Below are 11,856 nucleotides of genomic sequence, written 5' to 3'. Positions count from 1 at the left end.
GTTTCCCCGGCGAGACTCCGCATCGTTGAGCCACGGCTATTGGGTGTTCCTTCTGGGCTCCCGGCGGCCCCCGCGCGACGCCGGAAGCGTGTTTCTGACTCGTCCCACCCCCGAGGTCAGCCTCCACCAATCAAACTCTGCGGTCTGCTCAGACGATTGACAATCAAGACGCCCAATCCTGACTGGCCCCAGATTGAGTCTTGTAGTAGGCTGCTCACCGAAAAACCTTGGTGGTTTAGGGGTCTAGTTCTTTTTTTAATCGTAGTGTTTGTCTGTGGGCGTTATGGGACACGATTGAATTGGAGGTCAGCTTCCTTGGCAGCCTGCCTGCAGCTGGACATCGTGTTGTCCAAGCAGGTGATGTCCTTGTCCCTGGAGAGTCCCACAGCTAGGTCTACAGGCCCATGCTTTGCCTCTCTCAAACCAACTTCTGGCCCCAGCTCCTCGCGGCCTTTGTCATCTCAGTGGAAGACAGCTAAACCCCGCAAACTGGAAAGCATCATACCCATACCTCTTGTGACTGCCTGCCTTTCGTACCTCCACTTTCATACCCCGAATGAAGCCTGGGTGATGACAAGAGCCACCTGGGTTGTTTTCTGCAAAGTGGCTTGAGCAGAGCAGAGAGAGAACATAGCGAGAATAGCAGGGTTATAAGGAGAATGAGTAGCTGTGGGGATGGAAGTCTGTGAGCTGCGCGAGTTTAGGGTGGAGGAGCAGGTGAGAAGAGCTGGATTGATGGCATGGACTTTAAACTGTTTAACAGGTACAGGTGCTGAGGATACCTGGAGGCCAGCATGAGCTTTTGTATGCTGAGAGACACCACAGGTAGCAGTCACATATTCTTTATGCCAGAGGTAAGGGAAAGGACTCCTTTAATTACAAATGCTCAGTCGATAGCTCAGGCTGGTTACTAGCTAACTCTTACATTTTAAATTAACCCATGTTTCTTACCTGCCCTCTGCCACATGGTGGTACCTTCTTCCAACACTGCACAGTCTCCTCTGCACCCGCCTCTTGATTCCGTGGACTCTGCCTTTCTTCTTCCCGTCAACTTAGTCTGGTTCTCTCTCACCTAACCTTATCCTGCTCAGCTATTGGCCAGCCAGCTTCTTTATTAAACCAATCAGAGCAATACATATTCACAGTGAACAAAAGGATTATTCCACAGCAAATGTTGGCTTTTATCTAGTCCCAAGAAATCTCGTAGTCGAGGCGGAGCTCATTTATGGGTGTTTGGACCGCCTTTTGGAGTTTGGGGAATTGGAGTTTCCTTTGGACCTGACATTAAGGAGGGTCCAACCTTTTGGCACTGTGACACTAAACTGTTTTGCTGGAGAAACTTGCAATGGAGTTGAAAGAAAAAAATAGTGTTTTAAGTAAGTTATGCTTTGCCCTGGGTCCCAATCTTATCTACTCTCAAAGGCATGTAGTCCCCTAAGCTGGAAATTAAATTGGCAGGACAGTGTTCTCAGTCTAAAGGCTTCAGGGAGGTTCCTTCCTTCCCTTTTAGCTTTCTGTTACTGTCTAGCTCTTGGTATGTCTGCCTTGAAGTCACATTACTTTTGTTCCTTTCCATGCATTACCATAGGACAGTCTCCCTGTGTTTCTCTACCTTAGGAGGATATTGCTCACCCTGACTTAATACTCCTGTTAATTGCTGGACAGTGGTGGTACACACCTTGAATCCCAGCACTCAAATGGCAGAGGCAGGTGGAGCTCTGTGAGTTCGAGGCCAGCCTGGTCTACAGAATGAGTTCTAAGACAGCCAGTGCTGTTACACAGAGAAACCCTATCATTAAAAAAAAAAAACGAAACCTGTTAACGACCTCACCTTAATTTGATTATTGACAAGGATCCTTGGTTCCAGAAAAGGTTAGATTTATATGGATATGGCTATGATCTCAAAATATCTTGGAATGGACTCCATTTGCCCCATAACACCCACTAAAACCTTCCTGGTCCTCTACAATACCAGAGTAATGTTTCTTTTAAAAATGATTATGGGGCTGGAGAGATGGCTCAGAAGTTAAAAGCACTGCTTGCTCTTCCAAAGGTCCTGAGTTCAATTCCCAGCAACTACATGGTAGCTCACAACCATCTGTAATGAAATCTGGCGCCCTCTTCTGGCCTGCAGGGAAAGAAAAAAAAAACGGGGTTGGGGATTTAGCTCAGTGGTAGAGCTCTTGCCTAGCAATTGCAAGGTCCTGGGTTCAGTAAAAAAAAAAAAAAAAAAAAAAGATTATGTTGCCGGGCAGTGGTGGCATATGCCTTTAATCCCAGCACTTGGGAGGCAGAGGCAGGCGGATCTTGGTGAGTTTGAGGCCAGCCTGGTCTACAGAATGAGTTCCAGGAAAGACGCAAAGCTACACAGAGAAACCCTGTCTCGAAAAAACAAATAGACAAAAAAAGATTGTATTAGTGTTCTCTAATTTCCCCGTCACTTGGAATAAAATCCAAGGATGGTTCCATGGCTTTTTACCCCCACGTGAGTCCCACTCTCCTACTATTGTCCTGTCCCTCAAAGCCACACCAACTTTTTTTGTCCTCTGTTCAGCCTACAACTCACGTGCCTTCTCTGTTGCATTATTTATTTATTTATTTATTTATTTATTTATTTATTTATTTATTTATTTATTTATTTATTGAGACAGGGTTTCTCTCTGTAGCTTTGGAGGCTGTGCCGGAACTCAATTTGTAGACCAAGCTGGCCTCGAACTCTCAGAGATCCACCTGCCTCTGCCTCCCGAGTGCTGGGATTACATGCATGAGCCACCACCGCCTGGCTATACTATTTTTTTTTTTCCAATTTATTTATTATGTATACAATGTTCTGCCTGCATATATGCCTACATGCCAGAAGAGGGCATCAGATCTCATTATAGGTGGTTGTGAGCCACCATGTGGTTGCTGGGAATTGAATTTAGGACCTCTGGAGGAGCAGCTGGTGCTCTTAACCTCTGAGCCGTCTCTCCAGCCCTCCACTGTTCTTTCTTAAAGAAGCACATGATGAAGTTGCTGTTGCTGTTTAATTTAAATTTATTTCATGTTTGTGAGTGTTTTGCCTGTATATATGCCAGTTCTCTGTGGAGGCCAGAAGAGGATGTTGAGTCCCCTGGACCTGGAGTTACAGGTGGTCGTGAGCTGCCATGTGGGTGCTGGAAGTCTGCCTTGCCGTTCCTTCAGGCCCTCTGTTACTGTTCTTGATCAAAGGCATGGCTACAGCATTCCTCAGTCACTGCTGGCAGTACCAGCAGTGTGAGGGCTGGAGAGGAGACAGTCACCCTGAGTGCCGATCTTCTAAGTGTAGTTCTGCCACAACCTCTGCCTCACTTGTCATGGGAGGGCCAGGAGCAAAATGTGAATCAAAGTCTCAGATGATCAGAGCTTTTCTTAGGTCTGACCTACTTGTGTGTGGTGCTGTGTTGGGCATTAAAAAAAAAAAGTATGTGTGTCTCTGTGAGTATATTTGCACATATATGAAGGTGCCCGTGGATGTGGAAAGAGAATCAGATCTGGAGTCACAAACAGTTGAGGGTGCTGATGTGGAGGCTGGGACCTGAACTCCTGTCCTCATGATTGAGCAAAAAGTGCTCTGGACCGCTGAGTGCCTACTGGCTCCCTATGTTAGGTGTTCTTGGTAATTTTCTCCTATAGAAAAGCCAAGAACTGCCGGGCGGTGGTGGCGCACACCTGTAATCCAGCACTCGGGAGGCAGAGGCAGGCGGATCTCTGTGAGTTCGAGGCCAGCCTGGTCTACAGAGCGAGATCCAGGACAGATTCTAAAACTACACAGAGAAACCCTGTCTGGAAAGACAAAGAAGGAAGGAATGAGATCCTCAGTTGATCTTCAAAAACCATTAATACATTTATTGAGACATTTCTCACCCCTCCTCCCATCTTTTTGTCCAGAGTTATAAAATCTAACTTGAATTTCCCACTGTGAAGGAGTGACATTCCCATGGCAGGGTTCATAAGCCATGACCTAAGGCCAACTGGAAACTGAGTGGAGATGAAGCATGAGGGCTTTCCTCATGCCCTCACAGCATGCTTGTGTTGTGATAAAAAGTCCACACACACACACACACACACACACACACACACACACACACACCTGGCATCCTCCCTGGAGTGCAGTGACCTCATCGAGGCTCTTAAATTCTGTTTGCAGGCACAATGAAGTGTTTTGAGTGGGGCACTCGAGGGTTTCTGAGATGATGACAGACATTGTGGTTCCAACAAGTTGGTTTCCTTTGCAAAAGTAAACAGCCTGCATGAGGGCAAGTTCATGGTCACAGTGTCACTTACCAAATGTCTGAGGAATTCCTATTTCCTGTTTAGACAAGCCATGAGAAACAGGTCTGTGTGGCCTCTGGAGAAAGCTGAGGAGAGATGACACTCTGCCAAGCAGAGAGAGTGGAACGTGTTTCTCTACAGCAAGGCCAGGGTGGGGGCCAGGTTTTAATCAGAGGTAATAAGTGGTTATACACCCCACTGGCTGCTGGCTCTTCCCAGGTCACCCCTGCAGTAGAGCTCAGACAGGACATTTCTGTCATTGCCCATCAGTTCTGACATTCTCCATTCAGGAAGAAGAGGACAAGGTCGCTGTCCCCATCTCACCTGGTGAGCTGTCCTAACATTGTGGTAGAATTTAAGTACCGTTCCTTCTGATTGAACCCCAAAGAGACTATCACAGTGGCTTTGTGTTCCCCTGGGAGTATGTTCGTACCCCTCGTCCTGTGATTGTGATGAGCCCAGCTCTTAGGATTCTTGACTTTCCTTTCTCACTCTGCTGGCCAGACCACCCTGTGGTCAGCAGTAAGGACTATACATCACTTTGTCTTACTTTTGATGTTAATAAAAGTGGTTTTAAAATTAAAATGAACAGGTCATGGTAGCACATGCCTGTTGTGTGATATTTTGTGTTTTGATGGATAAAGCTTGCCTGGAGATCAGAGGGCAAAGCTAACCACTAGTTAACCATAAAGACCAGGCAGTGGTGGCACACACCTTTAATCTCAGCACTTGGGAGGAGGAAGCAGGAAGATCAGGAGTTCAAAGCTACCCTACAATACACGAGATTGATCCAGTCTAAAAGAGAAACAGAGACAGGCAGTGGTGGCACACACCTTTGATCCCAGCATAACTGGGAGGTGGAGACAGGAATATAAGGCAGGTGAAGACAGGATCTTATGCCCCCATTCAGTCTGAGGATTCATAGAGGTAAGAAATCATTGTGGCTGCTCCTTTGCTTCTCTGATTTTTCAGCTTTCACCCTAATATTTGCTTGTGGGTTTTTATTTGAAAAGATCAGTTAGGATCCCAATTCACATGCCTGTAATCCAGCACTTAGGAGGCACAGGCAAGAGGATTAGGAGTTAGTACAAGGCCAGCCTGGGCTACATGAGCCTCTATCTCAAAACTACAAGATAAAATAAAAGTTTAAAATTAAACAGGAAACATGAGGTTTGTTTTAGTTTTAATCCTCTCTGTGTGTGGATGTGTGCATGTTAGTGCATTTGCTGGATGAGGCCAGAGGTGTTGGATACCCTGGAGCTGGAGTTACAGGCAGTTGTGAGCTACCTGATGTGGGTGCTGGAATCAAACTCAGGTCCTCTGAAAGAGCAGTATACACTCCTAATCACTGAGCCATCTATCTCTCCAGCTTATTTTTGACAAATACTTCTTTTTACGGCTGTTAGAACATGGTCAAAAGAATGATGCATGAGGAACAATGCCTTGGGGAACAGAGAGGCTCCAGGGTGAAAAGCAGAGGGCCTTTTAGCTCAGGTGCATTTTGTTCCCTGGATTGTTCTTGGACGTGATTTCATGCCTCCTGCGTTAAACATTTGCTTTCCATTCATACAACGTGTTTATTCTTGTTGGATGTCAGGACACAGCTATAGAACCCGATCTGGTCGGCGTACCCTGATCTGGATACGGCCTTCCGCCTTGTTCTCATACTTCCCAGATACAATCTATAGTGCGTGCCAGGCCATTGTGTTTAAATTGGTCTGTCCTCAGAAAGTTCTGGGAAAGGGCTGCTCTGTTAATGTTTAGCATATGCTCACTGATGTTTCTTTACATGTTTTTCTGAAGTCACACAACCTTCCCTTTGTGTGTAAAACGTCAACTGAGACTGAAGTAAGGTGGTCTGTGGCATTAGACTGTAGCCTTCCACATTTTTCCAGATTCTCAGATCCCAGGTCCAGCAGACAGGATCTGAACATGTCAGAGAAAGCCAACAACCAGATGTGGTGGTTTGAAACCCCCCAGAGTCTTAGGCCATTGAGCACTTGGTCCCCCAACTGTTAGCTCCGTTTGATGAGTCATAGGTAGTGTGGTGAATAAGAATGACCCCCCCAAAGGCTCATATTTGATACTTGGTGCCCAGTAGGAACTGTTGGGAATTATTATGAGATGTGGACTTGTTAGAGGTGTTTGAAAAGACTCAAGTCATTTCAGGTAGTTCTCTCTGCTTCTTGCTCATGTGTAGGGATATGGAAAGTCTCAGCTACCACTCCAACGTCATGCCTGCTGCCGAACTCCCCATGACTATGGACTCCAACCCTCTGGAACCCTCGGAGCCTGAGTGAGAAAACACATTTACTAAATCCTGACCGTCCTCAGGTCAAACTAAGATCAGCCTGACCCTCGGGTATGTATAGTACTTTAGGGGACCCATGCCCCACATGCTATTGCTCTGCTTCTGTAACCACAAGGCCTTCCGGTCCCCTCCATATCAAACATCGTGCTGACATAGCTGTGCCCCGTTCTTATTAAAAGTTCATGTCCTGGGCTGGAGAGACGGCTCAGAGGTTAAGAGCACCGACTGCTCTTCCAGAGGTCCTGAGTTCAATTCCCAGCACCCACATGGTGGCTCACAACCATCTGTATGAGATCTGGTGCCCTCTTCTGTATACATAATAAATAAATCTTTAAAAAAAAAAAGTTCATGTCCTGTCATGCTTGTTAGCAGCCATTGCAGCTACGTCAACAGCATATACCAAATTTGTGATTTTTACCTTTATAAACCCCCTGCTCACTAGGCTTGGGGACATCTTGTAGTCACAGGTTGAGTGCCCCTGGCCAGGCCTTTGTGGCTCGTTAAAAACTTCTCTCTCTCTCTCTCTCTCTCTCTCTCTCTCTCTCTCTCTCAAAGATTTATTTATTATGTATACAGAAGAGGGCGCCAGATCTCATTGCAGATGGTTGTGAACCACCATGTGGGTGCTGGGAATTGAACTCAGGACCTCTGAAAGAGCATTCAGTGCTCTTAACCTCTGAGCCATCTCTCCAGCCCCCAAAACTTCTCATAAAGAGTTGATCTTGTCTCCTCTCTTGGGTGAAAACAACCCACCCAGCTACAACAAGCCCCAGATTAAATGCTTTCTTTTATAAGCTGCCTTGGTCATGGCATTTCATGGCGACAGAGAAGCCACTAGTACCCAGGAAAAGAAGAAATCCCTTTTATTGTGTTCTTAAAGATAAACAAACAAAACAAAACAAAAACAAACTACAAGGCTGGATGTCACTAGGGGTAAAGCACTGGCTCTTGGGAATAAGGCCAGTCACCAGGGGCCAGAGCAGTGTCCATGAACCAGAGCCTGGGCTGCCCTCCTCAGGCTGGACAGCCACCACGTAACGAGAAACAACAGGAGTGGTTTTCTGGCAGTCTAGGATTAAGGCATCTGCCTCAGAAGTCCACAGAGGAGCAGGATCCTTCTTGCTGGTGGTGAGGTGTTCTGGGGTTCCTCCAGTTCCTGTCCCTGTCACCCCTGCATTTCTCTTTACATTGTCTCAGGGTTCACATTCCCCTTTTATACCAGTTGCATCACGGGGCCACTTCATATGGTCTTAACGGATCACATACGAAATGACCCTATTTACACACAGGGTGACGTGCTGGGAGCTAGTGGGGTAGGATTTTAAGGAGCCGGGAACACAAATCAGTCCCCGTGGGCAGCCAAGCTGCAGGTCTAGCGCCTTGCCTCCAGCGACATGGGGCGGAAAGTGTTCCTACACTTCTTTCCTCCGCCCACTGGCCCAGCCTCCAAGTGCCCAGGTCCTACCTGTCCCGCAGTGCACAGCAGGGCCATTATGCATTCCAGCCCAGGTGGCTATACCTCAGCCAAGTTGTCCTGTGCGCAGCTCCAAAGAACATCTCCAGGAGGGGGGTCGTTCAGTTGGATTCCTGCCCCCGGGGCATCTGATGGAGTCACCTTACTGCAGGAGGGCTTCCAAGAAGGAAGGCGGAGGTGGTCATGACACCTCCACACTCACATCCCCTGCAGGATGTCTGCTGTGAGCAAGGACCCTCAGGATCCACCCTTTCCATCTGGCTATAGAAGGCACTGACCACCACCAGCAGGGGGCGCAAGAGGCTGGCATGGAAGTTACCTTATTTCTGATTATGCTCATTTGGGCTCATGTGGTGGTGGCTTTCACACATGGCTGCACATTAATACCATCTGCACCTGAGGGTATGGGTCTGTGGTATTGTGTTCCCCCAAAATATTGTGCACCCTAATAAGATTATCTAGGGTCAGAGAGCAGAACAGCCACTAGATACAGAGGCTAGAAAATGGTGGCACTCACGCCTTCAATCCTAGCATTCCAGAGACAGAAATCCCTCTGGATCTCTGTGAGTTCAAGGCCACATTGGAAACAGCCAGCCATGGTGACACACGCCTTTAATCCCAGGGAGTGATGGTAGAAAACAGAAAGGTATATGAGGCGTGAGGACCAGAAACTAGAAGCATTTGGCTGGCTAAACTTTTAGGCTTTTGAGCAGCAGTTCAGCTGAGATTCATTTGAATGAGGACTCAGAAGCTTCCAAGTCTGAGGAAACAGGATCTGCTGAGGAACTGGCGAGGTGAGGTAGCTGTGGCTTGTTCTGCTTCTCTGATCTTCCAGCATTCACCCCAATAACTGACCTCAGGTTTGATTTTATTAATAAGACCATTTAAAATTCGTGCTACATGGGTCTCTAAAAAATGTCAGCGGTGGAGGGGGGGGTTCTCAGAGGTTAAGAGCACCAACTGCTCTTCTAGAGGTCCTGAGTCCAATTCCCAGCATCTACATGGTGGCTCACAACCATCTGTAATGAGATCTGGCACCTTTTCTGTATACATAATAAATAAATAAATCTTTAAAAAAAGAAAGAAAACCATGAATAATAACTTAAAAAAAAAATGCCAGCCGGGCAGTGGTGGCACATACCTTTAATCCCAGCACTTGGGAGGCAGAGGCAGGCAGATATCTGTGAGTTCGAGGCCAGTCTGAACTACTTAGTGAGTTCCAGCACAAAGGCTACACAGAGAAACCCTGTCTTGAAAAAGCCAAAATAAATAAATAAGCAAGCAAACAAATAAATAAAAAAATAAAACACTATCTGTGGAAAGACTTGAAGATTCACCTCAGCAGAGAAGATACATAAACAGCAAACACATGTAAAAAGAGGCTTAGCAGCTTGAGTCACTGGGACAATGGAAATCAAAACCAGAGGGAAAGACCCTGACACACCAGCCAGGAGACTAGAATAAAAAGACCAGCATACCGAATGTTGGCAGGAGAGAAGTCAGGACTCTCATGAGCTGCTGATGGTGGGACAAGTGTGGCCACAGGCAGGGGACCACAGCTCGAGTGTCCAACATGAAGTGAAAAGAAAAAGCCATACCACTGTGACTTACGTTGATGAGGAATTCCTATTCCGTGGAAGGAGTCAGACTCGGGCTTAAGCATATGGCATCATTCCATGTTTCCAAATAAAAATTGGACAATTCAAATTAGCCTGTAATGACAGAGGTTCACAGTTGGTTGATGTAGGGAAGATGGGGAGGGGCAATACATGGTATGGCCCAGGAGTTTAGGAAGCCCCTCAGGACAATGATGTGCTCATGCCAGCTGTGATCACAGGTGAACAGACGTGTCAAATGTATCTCTGTGCACATTCCAAAAGTGTACACTACACCTTTTAACTACACCTCAGTAGAGCTGTCAAAAATAAAAAAAACAGGGGTTGGCAATCGTCATAGAGAAGCCTCTGCAGGCAGCTGATGGGAACAGATGCAGAGACCCACAACCAAACATTAGGCAGAGAAAGAGCCCAAACTGGAGCTCTCCATTGGGTCTCTCCTCTTGGAGAACCTCACAGAGGGGGGCGGGAATTGTAGGAGTCAGAGGGCTGGAGAATAGACATCAGGAGAACATGGATCAAGGATCGCAGAACCAGTTAAGCAGGGTTCATAGCGCCTCACAGAGACTGAGGCAGCAACCATGGAGTCTGCATGGGTCTGCACTAGGTCTTCTGCATATGTGTTATTGTTCTTAGCTTGATGTTCCTGTGGGACTCCTAACAGTGGGCGTTGGGGTGTCTCTGACCCTTTTGCCTGTTCTTGGGACTCTTCCTCCTATTGAGTTGCCTTGCCCAGCCTTGATGTGTGAGGGTTTGTGCCTAGTCTTTTTTTTTTTTTTTTTTTTTTTTTTTGGTGCCTAGTCTTATTTGTATCTTGTTATGCCATGTTCAGTTGATATCCCCGGGAGGCCTGCTCTTTTCTGAAGGGAAGTTGAGTGGATGTGGGGGAGAGAGAAGGAGGAGGACTTAGAGGAGTGGAGGAAGGGGAAACTTCAGTCAGAATATATTGAAAAAAATAAAATAAAATAAAAAGGTGGGGGCTTGGTGAGATGGCTCGGTGGGTAAAGGCATCTGACACCAAGTTTGACCACCTGAGTTCAGTCCCCAGGAGAAGGGGAGTGATGATTCCTGCAGGTTGTCCTCTGACTTACACACACACACACACATACACACACACACACACACTCACATATACATACACACACACACACTCACATACACACACACACACTCACATATACACACACACACACACTTTAAGTTAGTCATAACTTGACGATATTGGTCAATTTTTAAACTCAGGACTCGACGTAGTGGTCAGTGATTTCTAGAATTAAACTCTGATCATATATAGCTCCTAAATTATGTGAGGCTCATGCTAATATTCACATCAGCAGTTTGAAGTATGGATTGCTAAAACTGGGCATTAAAACTTGGTTCTTATAGGGTCTAGATAGCAGTAAAGTCATTAACTGGCTCAGTCCAGGCCAGAAGCAGTCAGACTGCAGATCCCTTCCCAGATGTCACATGTGTGCAGAACCTTGAGGGAGGCTTCCTGGATCTGTTTTCTTGTGCACACATAGGTGGCCAGGATGGAGTATAGCTCAGTGGTAGAACATTTGCTCAGCATGTGTGAGGACCCGAAGCCTGGCAAGTACATATGTGTTTCAAACATACAGATATTTCAGAGCTACAGCACGGAGGAATTCCCAACATCAAGGAGGAAGCCTCAACTGGAGTTTCGGTGGCATGGTGGCTTTCTTTCTTCAGAGATGAGTCCCGGGTAATAGTGGCCTGAGAGGTGCCCTAGGCTCTTCTTGGCCCCTGACTGTGTCTATTCCCTCAGCTGCTCAAGTCACAGGCTAAAACTGTAGCAAGCACTTGGGAGATCAAAACACTTTTGTTTCTCTTGATAACCTAAAAGTGTCTGTGTCTGTAAGCCTTGGAAGAGGAAACTAAATTACAAGATGAGATACAAGATCTGGCCCATTTTCCCTCGGAAATGCTGACATGGCATTCCCTTGGGAAGAGAATCTATTGTTGCACTCAGGGATGGACCTATAGCCCCCAGCTGGCTTTGCACCAGTGTGATAGTTCAGCTCATGTGCCTGCCTGGCCCTGTCGATTGATAGTGCCTTCTTTTGTTCTTAGTTTTATGTTTTAAAACTAAACACAGCGACTGTAACAAATCCAAACACCATGAGGCTGGAGGGATGGCTCAG

The sequence above is a fragment of the Onychomys torridus genome, chromosome 17 (assembly GCF_903995425.1).
Source record: "Onychomys torridus chromosome 17, mOncTor1.1, whole genome shotgun sequence".
In the NCBI taxonomy this organism is placed as follows: domain Eukaryota; kingdom Metazoa; phylum Chordata; class Mammalia; order Rodentia; family Cricetidae; genus Onychomys; species Onychomys torridus.
This window is presented reverse-complemented; position numbering follows the sequence as displayed.